Here is a 24,720-nt window from a genome sequence, read left to right as displayed (position 1 = left end):
TGTGGATGGCTCCGGACACACCAATCTTATCAGACCAGCTGCAGGCTGTTGATTTTTTTTTTTCTTTTTCTTTTTCCTGTATTTAAGAGTATTCTTCACGGCCAGATCCTCCGAGTCATCTTGCAGTGCTCGTCACGAGCCCGTAAAGGGAGAGGCAGCCAATACCGGGGGAAGCTCATAAACACAGGCCCCGGGGCTGATGCAAAAGCCTTCCTACCGAGCTTCTCTCCAGTCTCGGTGAAGAGCCGCGGGACCGCCCAATTGCTACATTGCTTAGCCTATAATGATTGCAATTCCGCAGCTTACAGGATGTTGAACCGGGAACGGGAGAGGGAGGAGATGGTGGGCCCCGTTGCCAAAGGCAATCCCGGAAAAGACAGAAGGATGAATTTAGGGTGGCCCGTGGTCCTAGAGCTGGAAGGAAAAGTAAAGGGACTTTAAGACTCCAGCAGGCGCTCTAACTCCAGCTGTGCCCCTAAGCTTTACTTCCCTCCAAGATCCAGACCGTAGCCAGCTAGAGGGGATGCGAACAGGGGCCAGGTAAGCAGACCGTTCCCGGTCCACAGATAGCCTGACTTGTCGCCCGGGGCAGCGTCACAAAGGGCCGAGGCCTGGGAAGGCCGCGCGCGCGCTCAGCTCTCCGGGGCGGAGCCGCTGGGGCCCGGTGTTGGGGGACCCGTGCCACCCCCAGGCTGTCCAGCCTGCGGCTCTCAGGTCGCACCCGGCAGGCACGATGCCGCGGCTGCAACCCGAACCGCTAAGCCGGGCGGCCGGGCTCCCGGGCCCCCGCCGCAGCGGACGAGCGCAGCGCGCGCCCTGGCTCGGGCGGAGCTAGAGGCGGGCGCCGGGCGGGAGTCGCGCCACCGCAGCTCCCCGCCTTCCGCCCGGAGCGCGGCGGGTGCCCTGACCGTGGGCGCCGCTGCAGGCACCTGGGCGAGGCCTCGAGCATCCCGGCGGCGGCTGCTCGGGGGCAGATCGGGACTTGGGGACCCCGCAGGAGCGCACCCCCCCTCCCACGGCTCCTGCCGCCGCTTCCCTACGCTCCTCCTCGGCGCGCGGTGCTCCCCCCACCCCCACCCTCCTGCCCTCCCTCCTCCCACCCCGGAGGATGCGCTCCCGCGCGCCCAGCGGCAGAGGCCACCGCTCCCAGAAATGCGTGCGCCCGAGCCACTTCGCCCCGACCCGCGGAGCCCGCGCCCCCGCCCAGTAGGTAGGTGGCCGAGGCGGGGCCCGGCCTTGGAGGCCACCCGCTGCTGATGCTGCGGCCAGGGAGAAGCGGCGACGCGGCCGGCAGCGGCCAAACTTGCCTCCTTCTTGGGCTGCCAGCGCTCCGAGGTGTGCTAATGGCGTTGGGCGCAGCCCCCGGGGGACCTGAGACGCTCTGCTGGAACGTTCGAGGCCGAGCTGGGGCGCAGGGGCGCTGGACCCTTCCCGCCAACATTCTCGGGGGGACCCTCGGGTTCGGGAGGGTGGGGGTTCTTGGAAAGACAGGTTGGCGCGGGGCTTCTTCGGGGAGGAGACCGTTGCCTTTTGCACTAGCTCAAGTAGACGATGTCATTGCATTTTCAAAAAAAAGCAGGATCAGCAAACGCGTCCTTCCCGTCTCTTTAAGCTAAAATGTAGACGAGCAACGGTGTTGTTTCAGAGGTATTTAGGAGGGGTTGTGGATATCTGTGTATTTTACGGCTGGCCGAGTGGTATATAAAATCAGTGGTGCAAACACTTTATTTTGGGTGCCAGTGTAAGGCAAGTCCTTGTAGAAGTCAGATTACTCGGGTGATGGATGAGCCCGGCGTGTTCTCTTAGGATAAACCGGACGGGAACTGATGGATCTGAGAGCTGCAAGTTTGATACAGGTGTCGGGAGTTGAGACTCCGAAAAGATGCGCTTGTCAACCAGTAGAGGCAGTCTTGCCTCTGTATCTCCAGCCTCACTTCCAACTCGGAGCTGACCTTTGCCTTTTTGAGAAATGGGTTGAGGGTTGAGTCTTTTTTTTTTTTTTTCGTCCTTCTGTTCTAGAAGTAAAATACATAGATTGGGGCTTTTATTTTATTTTTTTATTTTTATTTTTTTAAGCAAGATTGTTTCCTCTCAGGCTGCCGTTTGTTTTTTTTTTTTTCATTTTACACTAAACAATAAGGTTTAGAATTTTGAAAAAAAAATGGATCATTGTAAACTCCAGTTTCATAGGCACGATTTCGGATTAGAGATTTTGGTGAACTGAATGAATATAAATACCAAGGAGATAGAATGCCCCCCCCCATTCTATAATTACCCTCCTTCGGATGCCTTATAGCTGTTTGTTGGTTATTTGTTGAATGAATGAAATTGTATTTCAATATATATATAATCCCAACCATTTAAAATGATAGTATGTTTTGTTTTGTTGCTGGTGCAATTAACTGTGTTTTTAAAAATCGCTTCTTTCTATAAACAGGCAGACTTGGTTATTTTTTATTGACATTTGTGGCCCCAGCAGCGAGGAAGGCAGTCGTTCCCTGTTTAGGTTCACTTCGTGCCCATTCTCCAGCATTATAGCAATCGATTCCCTTTCAATTCTACTTTCAAAAACAATTTAGAAAGCAGAATTCATGTTTCAAGAAAATTCTTAAGTTATTCCAGAAGGAGCAGTGATCTGGTTAATAAGTAACAACTTGTTTTAAGGTTGGGCTGTGGTTTATTTTTAATATGTTTTTATTAAAGCAAGTGAAAACAAAACATTTAAGAGTCTATAACTGCAAAGTGACCTCACAGATATTAAACAGATACAGATTCAATTTTTTTTTTTCTTGTGGTGCTAGGGACCAGATCCAAGATCAGGCCCAAGGCTTCCAGTGTTAGCTTGGTCTTGTTTCAGCTACATCCTCAGCCCTAGAAACAACATTTTAGCTATTTTCCTCTATAAAATGAGATATTTGGAAAGTCCAGTGGCTTTTCTGCTTCCAAATGTTATTTTAGGAGAAAAAGAGAAAAAATAACAGAAAAGACCAAGCTAGACACAAGGACCACGCCATCACCCTCTGTTGACTTTACTTTTACACTATGAAAGTTTTGATTTATCTTTCTTCTCCTGTCACGTAAGCCTAGTGAGTCATTATTAACGTCTTTTCATTCTCTCCTCAGCACGTTTATCTGACAGGGAATACCTTCTAATCTTCATGCATCTTCTCCTTCCTCACTACCCAGAAAATTACCCAGAATCCTCATTTTCACACACTATGGTAAAGCATAATCTATTACTGTTTCTTCTCTAACCTAGTTGGATTGTTTCAAATGGGTGAAGGAAAACTTTTAGATGTAAGGTAGGAAGACTGGGGGAAGCGTGGGACAAGAACTTATGAATAAACCAAATTGTTAGAATTGGTGAAGGCAAAGCAGGTTCCCATACCCGATGAAGATATGGCTATTTTAGAGTCTTATTTATAATCAAGGGTATTGAGCAAATCATTTGCATTTTTCTCCCTTGACCACTTTTTAAAAGAGCCTGTGGTTTACAGTACACCTTTTTGCTTCTTTAAAAATTTTTTTTTTATATGTGCATGGGGTGTGTCTTGCCTTGAAGATGTTTGTGCACCTTGTGCGTGCAGTACCTGTAGAGGGCAGAAGAGGGCATCAGATCTCCCAAGACTGGAGTTAGCGTGGCCACGTAGGTGTTTGGAATCAAACTCAGATCCTCTGCCAGTGCTCTTAACCACTGAGTGCCCCGCAGCTCCCCACCCCACCCCACCCCCACACATACATCTTCCTTTTTAACTTCTGGACAGCTATTTTGTTCATTTAGCAAGTAGAACTTGAACATTTTCACAATGTGGTATAACTTTATGCTCTGAAGTATAAGAGCCTTTTCCTCACTGTAGAAGGAATCTTCGTTTCTCTTGTGTTCTATATCCAAATGTAGTACCTCTAAGATGTGATGACTCACGTCTTGGGTCTTGCCTCAAGAGTCAGCTGCAACCCTGCGTCCCGTGCACTATAGCCATGAAATTCTAAGCCCAGATGTCTGCATTTTTTTCTTTCTGTATCTTTCTCTTGCTGTCATTTTATGTGTTTGTTTGTCTGTATGTTTGTTTTGTTATGTATGTTTGTCTTTCAAGACAGGGTTTCTCTGTGTAACAGCCCTAGCTGTCCTGGAACACTCTTTGTAGACCAGGCTGGCCTCGAACTCACTGAGATCCTTCTGCCTCGGCCTCCCAAGTGCTGGGATTAAAAGTGTGTGTCACTACACCAGGCTCCTGCTGGCCTTTTTGAAACCTGTCTGTTCTTTGTTAAATGTGTATTTTTTAAATCTCATTCCTAATTTTCTTTTTAAATTAGGCAGAATTCTCTCAGTTCACATACACTACAATCAAAATTGTTAGCATTATGGGAAAAATACACACAAGTAAATTTTGTAATCGACAGTGTCAAATACAGGAGATGTATGGCTGAAGAAAAATAATTGTACTTGTCTCTTTCACTAGGTGCATGAAATGAATTTGTTCCTACACTCACAAGAGAATAAGGATTGTCTTTAAATTTGATAAGATTGGCCAGGTGGCAATGATGGCACACGCCTTTAATCCCAGCTTTCGGGAGGCAGAGGTTCAAGGTCAGCTTAGTCTACAGAGCTAATTCTAGAACAGCCAGGGCTACACAGAGAAACCCTGTCGTGAATCCCCCCCCCCCCCCAAATTTTTTTTATAAGATTAATTGATAAAAACTGTTTCTAGATGTTCAATTGAACAAAGGCCTTGCCATCTACCACCTTAATCTCGTCTAGACCAGGAATCTAAGGGGAGCTTTCCAAACTGCGTGACTTGGTTTCCCTCTTCAGCATGCTTGACACCTCCCCCAACCCCATTGTGTGCACTGTGAAGGATTCATGGAGCAGACCGTGGAGAAGAAACTACTGTTAGATCACTTCATAGATTCGATTAGGGGAAAATTCCATTGAGCCCTAGGTGCCAAAGCCAAGCTATGCCTCCTCCCCTGAACAATTACTATGTGTGACTTTATTTCCATTATGCTAGATAGATGTTTCCCTTTCTGTCTTGGTGACTAGGAATTCAAGAGTGAGATTTGCAGATCAAATCTAATAACCATGTGAAAAAATGTATTATTAGTATTATTGTTCTAATTCCTCCTCATGTCTTTTGGCTGTTCTACCCTGTTTCTCTTGATTCTGATTATTTTTAATTCTCATATTTTATTGAATTACATTATTTTAGATGATTCATCCTTAATGGAACAAGAAAAAAAATACAAAACATGAAACAAATACAAAAAATGAAGGAATTGCGTAGTTGACCTCTGGACACACAGTGTTTCTGATGAACACATTGCAAATTGGTTACATTGAATGAGTTTTGAGCAAGTATTCAAATTTTGATACATTGGTGTTTGTGTATACAGCCAAATGGGAAACAGTGTCGTGCGGTTTTATAAAACTAATTTGTAAAGTTAAATTCTGCTTACCTTTGAACTGTTGAATGAATGCACATCCTTGGCTATTTGGAGTTGGTGAAACCTTTTGACTTAGTTCACTTATATCTGGACTATCTGCCTCCTAGCATGCATTACGTCAGAGAAAAGGTTGTATGTTGTTTTTCAAAAGTCATTTTTAGCCAAAGGGTGAATCCAAGCTATCCCAGCAATCACCGTGCTGGCCAATCTCACCTCTGTGTCTGCAGACCGTGTGACTTAGCCTTGTTCTAATAAATCACAATACTCATTCTTCTGAGAGTCTCTTTCATTTGCCATGATATTTCAATGATTTTCCCAAGTTAAGTGGCCAGACTCTGTCCATTGTATAGCTATGACAGGTAACTTACATGGGTTGAATTTTGCCAGGTAAGTAGTTATTTGCCACTGTGTGATACTGTGTTTGATATGTTGGCCTCTCAGGCTCACATAGGAATTACCCCTCCTCTGTGAGTAGTCATCACTGGAAATCTGGATTCTGGCTGAACAACAATCTTAGTTCAAGTGCAACTTGACACGTAGCCGGAAGTTAGAGGAAGGTGTTCAAATCGAGGCATCTCATTTAATTACCTCCAATTCTTTTTAGAAGTAGTTTTGGACTAAATAATAGCTTCATATGGCTTGCAACGTGTACACTGAAAGTTCCCCCTCATCCCAGACTCTTCTTTCCTATCCATGGGTAGCCAGATTGTAGTTGAAAACCCTGCAGGGAGATTTTTTTTTTTTTTATATGAAAGTGTGAACAGGAAGCCTACTCATTTTGTCTGTACTGTTTTCTAACGTATCCTGTCCCACCACCTGGCCTGGCACCTCAGGTGCTTAGGACCTAGAGTCTACACTCTGTCGCTCCACTAACTAGCCTTATTGCCCAAGTTCCCTCCTCAGACTTGATACACGGTCCCTACAATGCATACATCTTAACTTGTTCTCTTGGGTTCTGAGGACTTCATCTCCGGTCCCTTGCCCCTTGATGCCATTGGACCCACAGCCGTTCTTAGACAAGCCCCCTTCCGGACTAAAATTCAGTGTGTCATCGTGTACCACAAACCCTATTTGATTTGTTTATTGGCCCCAAGTTAGGAATGTTATTTCAGTGAAGTAAAACTGGTGGTCACTTCATGTACATGCACACTTCTCCTTGCTGCCCCCTCTCCTTAGAATACACTGGTCTCTTAGCTGCTTCTGGTGGTGCACGTCTCTAACCCCAGCACTCAGGAGGCAGAGGCAGGTAGGTGGATCTCTGTGAGTTAGAGGCCAGCCTGGCCTGTGTAGTGAGTTCCAGAACAACCAGAACTACCTAGTGAGATCATGACAAAACAAAAATGACTACCAGCCACAAAGCCCCACCAGTCTCCATGTGTGTTAGCAAGCCACACAGTTGAGATGTCGCCTCCAGAGGCCTTTCTTAGTTGAGATTCTGTAAGCACATGGAGCTGTGATGGCCCACACAGGGCTTCTGTCCTGGGAATGAGCAGACTAGTTATTTCTCATAAGTCGTAAAACTGCCCTTCTTTTCAAAGTGAGCTGGTTTTGATTAACAAGTGGGACTGATCAGCTACACAAAACAAAATTGAATTATTAACTATCCATCCCTTTGTCTTCCCATCCCACCCCAACTCCATCTAATACATGCCCTTATCATTTCTAGTAATCCTGGATTAATTTAATAACTCTTCACCAAATATTGTGTCCATGCCCTTTCAAAATAACTTTTGTATTCACTATGATCCTTGTTTGGGAGAGTCTCTTGCGTCCCTTCAATGCTAGGCTTTTCTCTATGATTGGTACTTAAGGAGGTTCCAAAGGGTGTCATGAAATTTGGGGCTCTCACAAGAAAAGAGGCACCCCTTAAAAGTTGAAAACATTCAACATTGCCATCAAAAGATGACATGAGCTATCCAGAAAAAGCCCATCCTGAAAAATTACTTATTATGTGAGTGAGACATGTTAAACTTCAACCCAGAGGGTATGCCAGGCACTCGATTTATGACAAACTGCCTTATGTGGAGCAGTGACTTTCATGACCTATTAACAACAGTCTTTAACAGAGTTTCGCCCTGTTTGTGTGAAATTTCTGGCCGGTAGATTATTATCGCAAACAAATTCCCTTGCCTTGTAGCTCAGGAAGAATGCAGGAGAGTTCTGCAGGTGGTGCTCTCTCTAGATCTTTGTTTCCTTCTCTAATTCTGACCTCACCTTGCAAACATCAGAATTATAGATTTGCTTTCCCAAACGTGTTGATAGAAGGAACTGAGAGGAGAAGGTTCCAAGCACCAGAGACAACTATTCTAGAGTATTATGTAACTTCTACTGGGTGGTGGAAATCACAATTCAGAGTATTCCTCTATCTATTGGGAGGGCCTGCTTAGTTCTATGTTTTTAAATATTTACAACTGAGCTGTGATGATTTCCCTAAGGACTGCCCATCTATTAAGTCCCACTGAAATAGCTAGCTAGCAATAGGCTTTGATGTTTTGAGTCATATTCCAAAATGTTTTCAATTTAATATTCCTTAACTTAAAAAAAAATTCTAGTTAGGAAGAGAAATGGAAAATTCACAAAATAGGAACTTAAAATAGCTGAGATGTGAACAAGCATTGGCTTGATGGCATCAAAGAGATGGAGTTTATTGTAGCAGATTATAAAAGTCACGAACAAGGCTGACGAAGAAGGAATTGTTTCATATCAAGGTTAGAGGGCATGTTGCTGTCCATTAGGTGGAAGACAAGAAGGCATGTTGGTACCCATTAGGTGGAAGATGGTCTAGTCCTAGAATTCCTCAGACCCAGTGATTCTGAGTATTCACTAAGGTAATTAGGAGGTGAGTGGCATGGTAGATGGGCTAAGAAAAGGATGCTAGAGCAGGTGACTTACAGGGTCATCCTGTTGCCACCGCCCATGTGAACTTAGGCAGTTAATTTCTCAACTCTCATCTGTCAGATGAGGATAATAATAGCACCTAACCTCCTACATCACTCCGAACATTAGATAATTTATATAAAGTACTTGGAAACTTGCCTGGTGCAAAGTAAGCAATTCTGTTAGCTGTCTTTGCGAGTATTATGAAAATCTGAGTAAATTTCAACAGTGAAACCATTTAAAAAATGACAATGCGTGTATACTTAGTCATTAAAATAATGGGTTTAAAGAATATCTAACCACTTGGGAGACATTCATAATAATTGCACTAAATATCAGATTGTGTGTTCAGTGGTGAATCCAGTTTCTCTGGGAGGCATGCTTAGGGATGGTGGAGTTGTCAAGAGCAGGGATCCTAATTTGATTTGAAGGTATGTTTACATAGAAGAAAGGCCAAAAACATGATAAAATATTAAAGCTTTTCTCCATTTGATGAGAGCATGGGTGATTTCTATTTTCTTTTCCCCACATTTTACCGGTTCATGTTTTACAATGATTATCAAATATTTATTACAAGCTGTATACCATAGAATTTCTGTATTCTTGCCTTGTCTTTACAGATCATGTATTCAGTTTGACATATTTTACTGTCCCTTCCTTTCTGAGATACTGTAATTTCACTTCTTCAGTATCTCCACCCACTCATCATCTGCTGGTATTTTCTTGCATGTAACTTTCTTGGTGGGTGCATAGATCTGTCTCAAGTTTGTGGTGAGTATGTGTGTTTGTGTATGTGTGTGTGTCGCTGTTCTGGAGATGGAACCCAAGCCTCAAGTATTCTACCGGTGAGGTCAGTCCTTGACCTCTCTGGAAAAATTGAACAAGTGAAAAGATGTATGTGATTTTTAGAAGGGGTGACTTCTTCAGAACTTAGCTCAGAGAATACCGAGTGGATGATAAGGGCACCGCACTTGCCCCAGGTTTCACAGCCTCGGGGTTGTTACCCATTCCCACCCACATTTATCAGCACTCATACAGGAGAGGAATTCCTGCCTGCAAGCTTTCTGTTCCCTTCCCTAGCTGGAACTTTCTTCCACACTTTTTCAATCATGTACATCTGGCTAGTATCTGACAAACACCGTCTAAGGGAACTAAATGCTGGCATGCTTTATTGCCTAGTTGTCCTTACAGTAAACTTACAGGAACTGCATCTTTTATTGCTCTGTGGTCTTCAGTTTGCAGCACAGCATTACCCATGTGCATATGGCACACAAGAACATAGGATGTTCCTGTGTGGCTCGCGTCCTTAGGAATGATTGATAGGTTTTGGGTTCATTTATCCCCTCTGGATATGCTTCTCATATTCCTATTTTTAAGATTAGGATATTACATCTTTTGATTCTCTTAGTCATAGGTTATTAGAGGAATAATCTAATTCTAGATTTTCCTTCCCAAACAATGTAAAACCTTAAGTGTTCAGTGTCAGAGGATGCCACAGTTGGCAGTGCATTTACCAGCGGGAGTCCAGTAATGTGCTAATTAATCCTGGTTGTTATCATCGATAAAATACTGCTTGTTTGGTGTAGATAATTCTACGAACCTGTCAGAATGTATTTAAGGTTTGTGAATTTATTAGTTTATAGATCTTATATTTTCTGGAAAGGACAAAAATCCCAGGAGATGTTTTATATAACTGCTCTTAAAGTCTAGACCAGTGGTTCTAAAATGGGACTCATATACCCCATCAGCTATGAGAAGAAAAATTTAGAATGTCTATATCTTTATGATTTCTATTTCATATATCATATAAGATATATCTTAGTGTATAAGACATGGGTTTTGTTGTTGTTGAAAAATAGGATTTTAAGCTCAGATACTTGGATTGATGTGGCATATGATTTTTAAGTAGAGATGTAAATAATGACAGGAACTATTGTTCTATTGCCTAAGGTTAGTTTCTGTTATTTAACAATAAGTCAGAATTAGTTTGGGCCTGAAGAGATGGTTCAGGGACCTACATTGGGTTCCCAGCAGCCATGTCAGGCTGCTCACCACCACCTGTAACTCCAGTTCCAAGTGACCCAACAGCCTCTTATGGCCTCCTCAGGTACCTGCCTCACATGTACATACCCACCCCACTCACATTTGGGTAATTAAAAATAATTTTTTTAATCCTGTGTTTAGCCTCAGCTAGGAATTGTGATGCATGTTCCCGTGTGTCTCCCTTTCCTATTGTTTTGAAGAGACACCATGACCAAGGCAACTTATAAAAGAGTTTATTGAGGTTTCTTGTTCCAGAGGGTTAGAGTTCATTATCATGGTGGTGGGGGGTAAGGCAGCAGGTATGGTGGCAGTAGCTGAGAGCTTACAACCCGATCCACAGGCAAGAGGCAAAAAGAGCTAACTGCATTTGCTCCTCCAGTGACCTCCAGGGATGCACCTCCTCCAGTGAGGCCCCACCCCCCTAATCCTTCCCAAACAGTTCCACCATGTGGGACCAAGCATTCAAATATTTGAACCTATGGGGACTGTTGTCATTCAAACCACTCCACTGTGTAAACCTGGCTTATTCTGCATAGCCTGGACACAGCCCATGCCTTTTCGGGATTCAAAATCTGTCTGGAAAGAATATTGAAGAATGAAGTAGAAAATGACACAGGTCATGCCAGAGTGCACTGAGAAATCTAGCTGTGGGATTTTGTTTGTTGAAAATCGCTGAAGTACGGTGTGTGTGGCATAATACACAGTCACATATTGTAAGAATACCTTCAACTCTCTTTTATGATGAAATATTTTCTTGATTATCAGGTTAGTTCCTATGCAGTTATCTCCTGGTTACTGGCATTGACTGGATGCATGTCTACTGTTATTCAACATAGTATACTTGCCAGTTCCCTGAATGGCACTCTCATCTTTCCTTGAAGTGATGAGAGACAGCAGCACTATAGTCCTGATGTGAAAGTCAAGTTTTTCCAACAGCATGCTTTGGGGAACAGTGGTAATATAGAGAAGTAATCCAAGATCAGTATAGTTTCATGTTAGGATTGTTATGACGATGTATCATAAATAGAGTGGCTTAAAACAACAGAAATGGGGGCTGGAGAGATGGCTCAGTGGTTAAGAGCACTTACTGCTCTTGCAGAGAACCCAGGTTCAAGTCCAAGCACCCATATGAAGGCTCAAAACTGTAATTTCAAGTGTAAGAGATCTGACACCCTCTTCTGGCCTCTGAGGATGCCAGGCATCCATGTGATACACATGCATACATGCAGGTAAAACACTCAGTACACATAAAGTAAAATATCTGAAAAAAACATCCAAATGTATTTTCTCACAGTTCTGAAGGCAGACGTTCCCCAGTCTGCTTATCAGCAAAGATACATTTCCTCTGTAGGGAGCATATCTTCTACTTCTGGTCACTTGCTGGTGGCCCTCACCATTCCTTGGCTTGTAGCCACATCACTCTTACCTAGCGTGGCCATTTATAAGGAAGCCATTGCATTGACTAGGGCGCTCCACACTGAAGTATGACCTAATCTTATCAAATTGCATCTTCAGTGACCCACTTTCCAGGGTCTGGAATCTCAGGGCCTGGAGATTGTGAGTTCAATATGTGGTTTTGGGGGTGATTCTATTCAACCCGTAATATCAAGGAATACAAAAGTCTTTGGATGAATATCCCAAGACTGTACAAGGTGTCAACAGATGTCTTCTTAGTGAATATTCTACATCCAAGCCAGTTGGATATGAAATAAAAGACAACTGGGAGAAAAGAGTAGACCTTGGCTGCTTGTGTCCTCTGGCTACTTTGTGGGTTCCGATATGCCAGGGCCGGCTAGAAATCCATATAAACACAGTTACAGTTTGTGTTTTGGTCTTTCTGATGAAACTCCATATGTGGGTCAGGACGTTCCTGAAGCCATATCGGGCTTTGGGCTCTAAAAAGCTTCACTGTTAACAGCTTCCAAACCTCGGTGGCTTTAGACTCACAGGTATTTATGTCACGCTGACCAGCCTGCAGGTTGACTGCGGTCTGGCTGTTCTCCACTGAGTTCGGCAGGGCTGAGGTCCATCCAGGTCTGTTCCATATGTCCTTTATAACTTTGTCCTCAAGCTGAAGAAGGAACAGCAGCCACCCCAAGCTGGTTCATCAGGTAGAGAACGGCGACTTGACAGAGGTGGTAGTGCTTTGTGTCAGAACCAGTGACGGTATTAGTGCTCACAGTCCGGTCTGCAGGTCAGACATCACGTGACAGAGCGGGTGGAGATGGGGAAGTACCCCCTTGTGTGCTGGTTAATGTTGGTTGTCAATTCAGCAAAATCTGCTGTTGTCTGGGAAGGAAGTCTCAGTGGGGGGTTAGGTTGTCCTGGGGTTCGTTTAATTGAATTGGGAAGACACACCCTGAATGTGGGCAGCACCCTTTTAAGGGTTGGGCCCGGGACTGAATGAAAAGGAGGAACACATCCATCCTGTGCTCCTGAACCATGGATGCAATATGGCCCGATGCCTCCAGCCACTGTGACTTCCTGGAAATGGACTGTCACCTAGAGCTGTGAGCCAAAGCAAACTTCTTCTCCCTTAAGTTTTGTGTCAGAATATTTTATCACAGGAACAGAAAAAAAAAAAAAAAAAAAACAAAAAACAAGCCATACTAGTGTAAACAGCAGTCACTGCATTGGCAAATGGGGGACGGGGGCGGGGGGGTGGGGTGGGGTGGGGTGGGGCTGGAAGAGTGCGCAACACAACAATCCAGTCTACCACAGAGGATTTTACACAGACCTTTTGTATGGAGCCACTTAGTAGACTTTTTAAAAGAAAAGGTATTCCCCAAAGGCTTCTTTCTTAACCCAGATTCTTGGAAAATTATAGCTAAAAAAAAAAAGTCCCGTCCCATGTGTCGTCCCCCCCCCCCCCCCCCCCCCCCCCCCCCCCCCCCCCCCCCCCCGCAAAAGGTCAGATCACTTCACAATGCTGGTTCCATTTCAAACCATACTCATTTCTCCTCCTATGGATAATTGCTTGTTGAGCTAGCCTGTGCTCACTTGCTTGTGACAGACAGGATTGTGCTTATTTTAGCCTAGGCCTACGTACAACATACTCTGTTTCGGACACTGGGCTTCAATAAGAGGCCATCCTCCTGCCTCAGCTTCCAGAGTGCTGTGATTCCAGGCATGAGCGCTGTAGATGTCTTTTTTTTTTATGCTGAGCTCGCCCCAGCCCACGCTTGCCACCCAGAGCAAAGCGCACATCTCCTCATTAGGTAGGCGAAGCAGGCTGGATGAGCTCTGCGCTTCCCTGGAGAGTGCACTAACAATGCAATATATCCATACAGGCAGAAGCTGTCTGCAGTGCGGGTCACACTCCAGACAAGCTCACACGAATGGTTGTTTAAGAAAGCATCCCACCTCTTCTGAAACTGTGGAGACCCATGTGGCCTGACCCTCCCCCGGCTTCTCCTCCTCTTCCTCTTCTGTTTTTATACTGTCTATGTACAACCTTTTTCTTTTATTGAAAGTAGATTTTTTTTCATATAACATCTTGATTATACTTTCCCCTTCCTCTTCTCCCCCAATTTTTCTCACCTTCCCTCTTAGCCTAATCGACACCCTTTCTATCTGTCTTTAGAAAACAAGCAGGCCTCTAAGGATTATTAAAATAAAAGATAACTCAAAACCAAGCAAATTGTAAATATGACAAAACAATTGAGCAAGAAAAAGAAGCAAAGAAAAATGTACCCGAAATGCCTACAAGATGCAGAGACACATACATTCACATACTCAGGAATCCAATAAAACCCCAAAACTTGTAGCCATATTATATATGCAAAGGTCCCGTAAGGTAGGAAAAAAAAACGCAAAAAGCAAACAAACAACAAAGCCCACCCTGGTTTAACATTATGAGACAAAGATCCTCCAAAAACACCTTTGAGTTCATTTTATTCATTGGCCGTCTACTGCTGGACAGGGGGCCTTACCCTTAAGGGTACTGCATTTCTCCAATAAGATTCCCTTGGAGAGAAATACTTTTTCATTTTCAAGTAGTTATCAATTGGAAATAGCTTCTGGGTTAAGGATGGACATATGTCAAGTTTCCTTTCAGGTCTAGGACTTGATCTGGCACAGACCCATGCAGGCCCTGTGCATGCTGCCACAGCTGCCGTGAGTTCAAATGCAGTCTAGCCCCGTGGTGTCTAGAAGACCTTGATTCCTTTTGCCGTCCTCCATTCCCTCTGGCTCCGGTACTCCTTCTGCCTCCTCTTGCACAGGGTTCCCTGAGTCTTGAGAGGATTTTATAGAGACATCCCCTTTCGGGCTGAGTGTTCCAAGGTCCTTCACTCTGCACGTTGTCTGGCTGTGGGTCTCTGTATTCCCATCTGCTACAGGAGGAAGCTTCTTTGATGATGATTGATCGAGACACTGATCTTCGAGTATAGCATAATGTCTTTAGGAATCATTGTATTGCTGCTTTCCTTTAGCAGAACAGTAGTATTTGGTTTTCCTCTTTCCTCCAGAACAGTAGTATTTGGTCTTCCTCTAGGACCATGGTCTCTATGGTCTCAGGTTCTTGGCTACCCAAGAAGTGCTGGGTATGGGTTCCATCTGGTGGAGAGGGCCTTAACTCCAATCAGATATTGGTTGGTTGCTCCCACAAGCTGTGTGCCACCATTGCACTAGCCTGTCTCATCTTCATCATCGTCGTCGTCGGGTCCCTCTTTTAGGTGGAATGGTTTGTTGCTGGGCTGGTGTTTACTTTTCTCCTTTGGTAGATTGGCACCAGCTTGCCTTCTCCTCGTTCAGTGAGTTGTGTAGTGGTTGACTTCAGCAATAGAGCCTTGCTGTCAGTTTGTGGAGAGCAGCCACTTGGGTTGTTTGGGGTAAGGGTGGGAGGTTCTCCTGGGACCCTCTTGGGATAAGGACTTGATTAGATGTAACCTATTCCCAGTTCTGAAGCTTCGTTAGATGGTGAGATATGTCCAGTTCAGGCTCTCTCTACCCCATTATTTGGCAATTTCATTTAGAACCCCCTCATATATATATGAAGCTTCTACTGTATTAGGTTTCCATATGACCCCTCAGATGACCCTTAGTTTGAGCTGTGCCTCCCTGTATTCCCTCCCTTCCCCCCACTTCCCTCTCTGTTTGATTTCGTATTCCAATATGCTTACCCCTCCCCCCACCCCCCACCCCCCGCCATACACACACACACACACACACACACACACACACACACACACACACACCCCCATCCATAACTATCTATTCTATTTCCTCTTCCTAGAAAGATCCCTCCCTCCCTCCTGGTCCCTTACTCTCTACCTGACCTCTGTGGTTATATGGATTGGCGCCTGCTTACCAATGACTTAACAGCTAACACCCACATATAAGAGGATACCTGCCATATTTGTCTTTCTGAGTTATCTCGCTCAGGATGATTTTTTTTTTCTAGTTCCATTTATCTGCAAATTTCATTATTTTTTTTAAATGGCTGAGTAACACTCCATTGTATAAATGTACCACATTTTCTTTATCCCTTCATTTGTTGATTGATATCTAGATTGATTACAATTTCTGGCTATAGTGAATAGAGCAAAAATGAACCGGGTAGAGCAGGTGTCCCTGTCGTACGGTGAAGTGTCTTTTGGGTGTAGGCTCAAGAGTCGTGTAATGAGTCTTGAGGATTGATTCTTATCTTTTTGAGGAACTGCCATACTGATTTCCATAATGGCTGTACAATTTTGCATTCCTGTCAGCTACGGGTGAGTGTTCCTCTTACTCCACACCCTTGCCGGCATGAGCGATCATTTGTTCTATTGATATTGGCCATTCTGGTTTGCGTAATATGAAATCTCAAAATAGTTTTGATTTGCATTTCCCTAATGACTAAGGATTTTGAACATTTCTTTAAGTGCTTCTCAACTATTTTAGTTTCCTCTTTTGAGAATTCTCTGTTTATGTAGGTACCCCCCAATTTTAATTGGGTTATTTTTTCTTGATGTCCAGCTTTCTGAGTTCTTTATATATTTTAGATATTAGCCCTCTATCAGATGTGCATTGGTAAAAATCTTTTTCTATTCTGTGCGTTGCTCCTTTGTCCAAATGATGGTATTCTTCGCCTTACAGAAGTTTTTCAGTTTCATGACATCTTATTTATTGTCTTTCTTAGTGTGTATACCATCCGTGTTCTGTTCAATATGTCTTTTCCCGTGCCAACTGCCTCAAGACTATCCCCCACTTTCTCTTCAATCAGATTCAGTGTATCTGGCCTAATGTTAGGGTCTTTGGTCCATCTGCAGGTGAGTTTTGTGCAGGGTAGGAAGTATGTAATGATTTGCATTCTTCTATGTGTAACCATCCAGTTTGACCAGCATCATTTGTTGAAGATGTCTTCTTTTCCAGTGTGAATTTCTGGCTTCTTTATAAAAAAAAAAAAAATCAGTTATCCATAGGTGTGTGGACTTCTGTCTGGGTATTCAATGCAACTCTGTCGATCTATGTGTCTGTTTTGTGACAATATCATGCTATTACTATAACTGTGTAGTACAGTTTGAGGTCAGGGATGGTCATTCCTCCAGCAGTTCTTTGGTCATTCGGGAGTGTTTTAGTTATCCTGAGGGGTCTTTGTGTGTGTGTGTGTGTGTGTGTGTGTGTGTGTGTGTGTGTGTTTCCATATGAAACTGAAAATTGTCCTTTCAAGTTCTGTGAAGAATTGTGTTGGAATTTTGATGGGAATTGCTTCCCTGATTTCTTTCTCAGTCAACTTGTCTTTTCTATGTGGAAAGTGTACTGAATTTTGGGAGTTAATCTTGTATCTTGCTACTTTTCTGTAAGTGTTATAAGCTATAGGAGTTTCCTGGTGGAATCTTTAGGGTCACTTATGTATACTATCATATCATCTACAAATAAATATACCTTTACTTCTCCACTTCCCATTTCTATCCCCTTGATCTCTTATAGTTGTCTTACTGTTCTAGCTAAGACATCAAGTACTGGATTGAATGGATATGGAGAGAGGGGACAACTTTGTCAATTCCTGATTTTATTAGAATTACTTTTAGTTTCTCTATGTTTAACTTGCTGTTGGCTATGGGCTTGCTGAAAACTGCCTTTAGTATGTTGAGATATAGCCCTGTATCTCTTATCTCTCTAGAGCTTTTATCATGGAGGGGTGTTGAATTTTGCCAAAAGGCCTTTTCTGCATCTAATGAGATGATCATGTGGTTTTGTCTTTCAGTCTATTTATATTGTGGATAACATTTATTGATTTATGATCTCTGGATCTCTGGGTAGTGGTGAATGATCTTTTTTTGGTGTGTTCTTGGACTCATTTTGCAAGTATTTATTGAGAATTTTTGTATCTATGTTCATTTGGGAAATTGGTCTATAATTCTCCTTTGTTGAGTCTTTATGTGGTTTAGTTATCAGAGTAACTGTGGCCTTATACAAAGAATTAGGCAATGTTCCTTCTGTTTCTATTTTATGGAATAATTTGAGGAGTATTGACATTAACTTGAGGAATTAATTTGAGGAGTCTGGTAGACTTCTGCATGAAAACCATCTGGCCCTGGGATTTTGGGGGATGGTAGACTTTTAATTACTGCTTCTACTTCACTAGGGGCTATAGGTCTGTTTAAATTACTTATCTCATCTTGCTTTAACTTTGGTAGGTGGTATATATATTGAGAATCAACTATTTATTTCTTTTAGAGTTTCCAATATGGTGGCGTACAGGTTTTTAATGTATGTCCTTATGGTTTTCTGTATCTCCTCAGTGTCTATTGATATGTGTCCCTTTTGATCCCTTCTTTTCAAAGTAGTGAAATGGTTTCTTGTCTCCTTCCTCTTACAGCTAAACCAGCCCTGTAGAAGTATAAGCATTGTGTTTCCAAATGAACTTGTACTTGAGATCTTACTATTGAAACATCTGTTGTTGATAGCTTTCCTTTTCAATATTGTGTGGACTATAAAATTGTATGAGTTGGTTGTATTATCTACGGGTTTTGCTTTGATCTGATACAGGGCATATGAGGTGTCGCTTTAGATGGTGGTGTTGGTTTTGATAAGGTTGAAAAAATCTGCCCCTCCAGCAGTCACATGCAGGCACTGCCCATATTGCTAGATCACGGTTAAGAGATTAGGAATCTAAGCCGGGCGGTGGTGGCACACCCCTTTAATCCCAGCACTCGGAGGCAGAGCCAGGCGGATCTCTGTGAGTTCGAGGCCAGCCTGGGCTACCAAGTGAGTTCCAGGAAAAGGCGCAAAGCTACACAGAGAAACCCTGTCTCGAAAAACCAAAAAAAAAAAAAAAAAAAAAAGAGATTAGGAATCTACTTTCTCTGTGGACATCTATTGGTAAACCATTGTTCCCAAATTGAGCCATAATCTCTCTCCTCCCCCGTCCTTGCTTTGAATACCCTTGGAGTCTAAATCCTCTACTGGAGAAAGAGCTTTCAGATAGAGTTCTCAAAGTATTTAATTCCAAGTGTTGTCTCAGGCTGAAGCTGGCCAGCTCGTTTGACTAATATTCTTAAATTTTAGGATTTTGTTGTTGTTGTTGTTTTCTTTGGTTTTTCGAGACAGAGTTTCTCTGTGTAGCTTTGGAGCCTGTCCTGGAACTCACTCTGTAGCCCAGGCTGGCCTCGAACTCACAGAGATCCACCTGCCTCTGCCTCCCGAGTGTTGGCATTAAAGGCGTGCGCCAGCACTGACTGGCTTAAATTTTAGTTTTATGGCACTCAAACATCCTATTTGCTGTAATCACTCTACATTTCTACTGTAATGTGAGATCTGGAAATAAATGCTAATCATGATATATTCTCCTAAAAAGATAGTCACAGACTATCAATTTTCTGGGCAGGTAGTATGAGTGTTTTGTGGGGGTAGGACGCGCAATTGAGTCATGACACTGAGTATATGGATCTTATGTTGTTCCAAACTTTGAATCATGCTCATGTGTGCTAACAGTAAGTTCACCCCTCTGTTCCCTTGGTGGCTCGCCAGCATTGGGGGTAAACTCCACTTTATAATAATTGACCCCCTTTTACATACAGCTGAGGCTATCCTTACTTCTAATATTGCAACCAAAGAGGTCCATTATCCTTCTAAAGGGCTGATAAAAAAAAAAAAGTCAGTGTATTTTCATTTAAGTCTGTGGTAATTTTACTGGGACGGCTGGGACTTAAGCAAGAATGCTCAATTCCCCTAGTGACATCCTCCCCACAGATAGAGGACTGAGACTAGCTTCTAACTCCAAGGTAGGTTAGTCACTCAGCTAGCCCATTCCTGGAATTCAGCGGTGAATTCAATGATTCCCTTATGCATCCAACCATGAAAATAACCATCCACACATCTGGATTGCGTTTCTCCATCTTGTCCCTCAACAGATGGAGAAAAGCTGACCAAACGTCTTTTTGGAGCTTGCTTCACCTTTCCAAATCCCCGGGCTAGGGTTTTCAAAAATGAAAGAGGAAAATTAGGTCAGTGCAGTTGACTCTGCCAGTATCCCTTCGGCGGCGGTGGCATCATCTCCTAACGTTGCACTCCAGCCAAACCAGACCGCTGGGGACTCTCCAAGCACCGCCCGTTCCCTGACATCCACTTGTACATCCGCATTCTACCCAGCCTCTTCTGCATTCACCTCCCGACTCCAGCGCCTCATTCATAGCCCGGCACTGACATCACCTATGGCTGGCTGTCTCTCTCTCTCACACACACCCTTCCTCTTCCAGGCAGTCAACTGCTCCCTCTGTGCTCTGCACTTCTTTGTGTCTGCCAACACCAGAGCATGCATTTTTCATCTTTAATGGTTGGTGAGTCACAGCCTCCTGCCTTTCCTGAGCTTCCGGGATGCTGTATAAGGCTACCCTTCCTCTGTATATCTGCTGAGGATATTCGGTCCACAGGAGATGTTTCAACTGGAATCCACCCTGTGGTTCTGCTGAATCTCAGGGGTCACTGGTTCCTGTTCTGGATCATCTCTTACGTTGTCCTTGAGACCTTTGCATTGTCCTCTAGTGCACAGTTTACACAATCCTCTTTCTAACTTTGGTTGAAATTCAACCCTTTCCCATTTTCAGCTTTATAGCATTTCTTACATATTTGATCACTCCAGATTCCTGGTTTTTGTCTTGGAGAAACCTCACAATGAATTTCTTCTTCTTAGAACTTGTAAAATAACCAGTCGAGACTAGAGATGGATCTCTATTTATAGTATGGAGTAATTTTGGTGGGATTTTCTCACTGTTTATTAAGAGCACACTGAAACTCATTATTTAATTTAGGTTTCCAAGGAAGAGAAACTAAACTAGAATGGAGTCTACCACTTATTTTGCCATCCAAGAACTTAGGTGCATTTCCCTGGGGACAACGCCCTTAACAGATTCTGAACCTTTCCCTGTTTATTAATTTGCTTCTGGCATAACTCTTGGGTCTTTATGGTCATTACATCTCTGTTTAGTTGTTGCTGTTTTTTTGTGTATGATTATATATTTGTTTATTTGGGGCATTGCCTCCTGGCTTTCTCAAAGGTTTGTGGCACAAATTTGTATTTAGTTCTATGTCTTTCTTCCTAGGTTTTTTTGTTAAGAAAAACATTCAAATTTCTGACCTGGGTTAATAGTGAGTTTTGAATATCCTTCCTTTGTTTAAATGTGGCTCCGAGCGAGAATGAACACCTGTCATGTTTTGCTCTGTGTAATTTTCTGGAAGGAAGTGCCTGTATAAAAGGTACATCTTGGTCTGTTCTGAAGTGGCCAGACTCGGTGTAATGAGGCCCCAGCACATGTCCTGTCATTATTTTATTTGTCTATTAGGAAACATGTTGTTGGGGAACCAGTTGCAGGGCTTTGGAGATTGGTCCTGACTGGTTATACCTGCCTGCCCAAGGCTCTACAGTGTGTCAGATGGGAGTCCAGAAGCCTTGTAGTACTGTGTCGTCCACACTGCCTTACTATAATAGGGAGTCTCCACTAGTTCTGCTCTTGGATTCTGTCAGTGGTACCACAGTCTCACACAGAGGACGCTGCACTCGTAATATAAAAAAACCAAACGAAACCTTCTCTGTATCATAGCATTAATGGGGGGAGGGTTTCTATGTTTTTGAAAATGAACTGAATCTAGGCTGATACTGGCCATTCTGGTTTAAAATCACGCACATACAAAAAAAAAAAGACATTTAGATGAAAGATTTATCTTGCGTTCCCTCAGAAAACACTTTTAGATCTACAATAAACCATAAATACAGGAGACTCTGGTCTAGAGTGTATTGATGTGAGAAAATGTCAACATTAAATGAATGAAGGGCTTTTAAGAAGCCCATTATAACCACTTACCCGGGAAAATGTAGTTCCCATTAGAGACTGACTTAGGAGCTATGGTTCCTCACTGAAGCGTGAAGGCTGCTGTGTGGTGCTCTCTGCAAATCATTTTCATAGCGTCCGCTGCCCACCTCTTCCTGGTCAATCTGCTGCTGTGTTTCGAGCTGAAATGAGAGCATATGTCTTGTTTAAAGAATCATCTTAAAATTCACAGACCTAAAAACAAGCAACATTAGCATACTTAATTTATCTAATAGAATATTGGGGCTAGGGGTGGGGGCTTGGGCTCCATTAGCTCTAAACAGAACAGTAGCACCAGATGTCAATTCTCGGGTTGTTTACTCTTTCCCTCCCTTGCCTATTTTTATCAATATTTTTTGTACTGGAATCAAACATTAGCTTCTGGCCCAGCTTTCAATATAAAAATTTTCCAGTTAGGTTGTTATGACTTCATTTTTATTCATGAGGAGAAATCTAATCAACAGAGACCATTACATGCTTGTGCCATGTGGAAGAGAACTTTAAGCCACGTGGCCCACGGAGGATAGAGAGCCTAGGATTTGAGTCCATTCAGGACTCTGAAAAAAGCTGGAAGGAGTCAGTATCACCCATCAGAATTCTTTGTTTGATACACACACACACACACACACACACACACACACACACACACGCACACGCACACGCACACGCACATGCACATACGCACGCACGCACGCATTTGTCTGAATGTTTATCTGAATTTTCTACTAATTGTAGTACCATATACTTGGGGAGAGTCAAAGGAAGTGTCCACCAAGGTGCTGTTTGGCCTGAAGGCAGCTCATGGTTTGGGCCTGTGGAAGCTAAGTGACAGGCTTGTCACACAGTCTGTGATGCAATGCCCTGAGGTAACAGATAACAAGCGAGCTACCTTCCCGAAGAGGAGAGAAAAGGGCACACTAAGAAAGGCATGTGCTAGACCCGATCAGGAAAAGGAAGCAACCTCAAGCTTGGGAAAGGAATGAAGGAAAGGGTGGAGTTGAGAAAGGGCCCAGATTCCAAACCATAGTGTGGGATAGAGCTAACTAGAGCCGGAAGTTCAGCTCCCACCTTTCTCTTATCACCCAGATTCTTGTGTGAACATAAATTACCTCAGCTCATTGTAGTGTGGCCTCCATGCCCACTGCTCTTTGGACTCAGTGCTGGCTGATAGCTGCATTTGTCTTAACCTGCACGGTTTTTGCTGTAACCCTGGCCATTGCAGATCCCATACTACATTATCTGGTTCATCTCTGATTGCTTTTGACTCCAAAGTTTTTTTACAAGACAAATGGAATATATCCCTGTTCCAGTGCTGCCGAGTAAGGATAATTGATTGACATCTCATGCCCCGCCCCCACCTTTAGACAGCGAGGCTTTCTGAGTGAAGTGGTTCTGAGGATTAATAAAGTAGATAAGGAGCCCAAATAAATGACATCAAGATTGATTCCCTTTTCTCACTCCTACCATTCTGATAAGGTATTCCCTCCTCCTGGTGTCCCTCATCTCTCTTTACCTATTGCAGTATTATATGTTATAATAAAACAATGGAGAGTCTGGGATTTCAGTCCATTCAAGACTCTGAAAAAAGCTGGAAGAAGTCAGTATCACTCATCAGAATTCTTTATTATGTTACTTTCATCAAAATAGAACCTTTTATGTTCTAAATCCTGAGGGCTATTTTTTTGGCAGCTCCAAGTTGCTACCACACATTGGCTGTTTGCTCACGTTTGTTTTCCCCATGGAGGAATTTTTTTTCTTTTATTATTTTTATATTTTTGAAGGCGCAGCCCATGCCAAGCTTCCATGGTGATCTCATCATATTTTTTTTCGTTTCATTTCTTTTTCTCCTAATGATAACCATATGCTGCAAATTTCATATTCTTTTTCCTCTAGTGTTTTATTATCCTCCTATGCTCTCATTGTCACCGAATTAAGCAAAGACTAGAGAATGTCTCCAGTTGAGCACCCACAGGCCCTTGGAAGGCATACATAGCCAACATTGATCTCAGTCTCCTTATTACTGCCCCCTTCCCCACACACACTGTGCCCTCTTCCTGTACATTGAATGGTGGCTCTGCTGTCACAGTCCACCTGGTCCCTGAAGCAGAAATATAGATCGTCTCCATTCCTTCTCCTGTGCAGCCTATATTGAATAGACTGCCAAATCTCAATTCATCTGCCTCTTAAGCATTCCTCGAATTGACTCTCCTTTCTGTACCAATTGCTGTTGCCTAGTTTTGAGCTTTCTTCCCTTCACCAATTTTAACCCTAAGTTCTTTCTCACAAATCTACTGCCTTCATTCTTCCAAGTCGTCATCTGATCCTGATGATGCCACACTGACTCACCACTCTTCAGTGTGACAAAGGAGCTCTTCCTTCCGTGACCCCTGTCCTTCCCATGCCTTGTTTTTCAGTCCCACACTACTGTGCTGCGCACTTTGCACTGGAAGAGCAGGGAGCTCTTCTGTTCTCTTGCTTTGGTTCCAGCTGAACCGCTTTCCCCTACCTGTGTTGGGAAGCCCACACTCATGCTAACGTCCTTACTATGTGAGATGAGGGCATTAGGTGGGCTATCTAGGGCTCAGTGGGTTTGTTTGTTTGTTTGTTTATGTTGAGGGTTTTAGGGTTTAAAAAGAGGAGCCAGCAATTAAGAGGATATACTATTCTTGTAGAATGCTTGTGGTTGGTTCCCAGCACCCATATAAGGCAGCTCACAACTTCCAGTAATTCTAACTCCAGGGGGAGTCTGAGGCTTCTTCCAGTACCTCCCCTTATGTGCACATACCCACACACAGCAGACTCATACACATAATTAAAAATAATTTTAAAACATTAGGGCTCTTAATTGACAAAAAAAAAAAAAAATGCGTGTCTTTGTGTCCAACATGGCATTTTGAGATACGTACATTTTGGGATGCTGATTTTGAGTGGTGGTTTTTTCTGTAATCTCCTGTGGCACCTGTGTCTCTTTTGAAACAGTGAATGTCTCATAATATTGCAATATTGCGTCTGCCTCATAAAATGACAGTAGATTCCGTTAGAGCAAATCTCATGCCTCATTTAGCTT

General features: G+C 43.3%; 1 protein-coding gene across 4 annotated transcripts in view; it reads left to right on the top strand.

The window, feature by feature from the left end:
* Nucleotides 1-340: 340 nt before the first annotated feature.
* The window catches only part of Ncoa7 (nuclear receptor coactivator 7), a 149,448-nt gene continuing 125,068 nt past the window's right edge, over nt 341-24,720 (top strand). The window contains exon 1 of one of the 4 annotated variants that reach the window (XM_052751286.1): nt 341-540. The gene's annotated coding sequence lies outside the window, so the exon portion shown is untranslated. Of the gene's footprint in view, nt 541-1,084; nt 1,211-1,316; nt 1,336-24,720 lie in introns of those variants that run through there. The other 3 variants (XM_052751285.1, XM_052751288.1, XM_052751287.1) reach the window with 3 other exon arrangements.

This window comes from Peromyscus californicus, unplaced genomic scaffold (genome assembly GCF_007827085.1).
Source record: "Peromyscus californicus insignis strain IS unplaced genomic scaffold, ASM782708v3 Scaffold_22__1_contigs__length_63687245, whole genome shotgun sequence".
Taxonomy (NCBI): Eukaryota; Metazoa; Chordata; class Mammalia; order Rodentia; family Cricetidae; genus Peromyscus; species Peromyscus californicus.
This window is presented reverse-complemented; position numbering and strand designations above follow the sequence as displayed.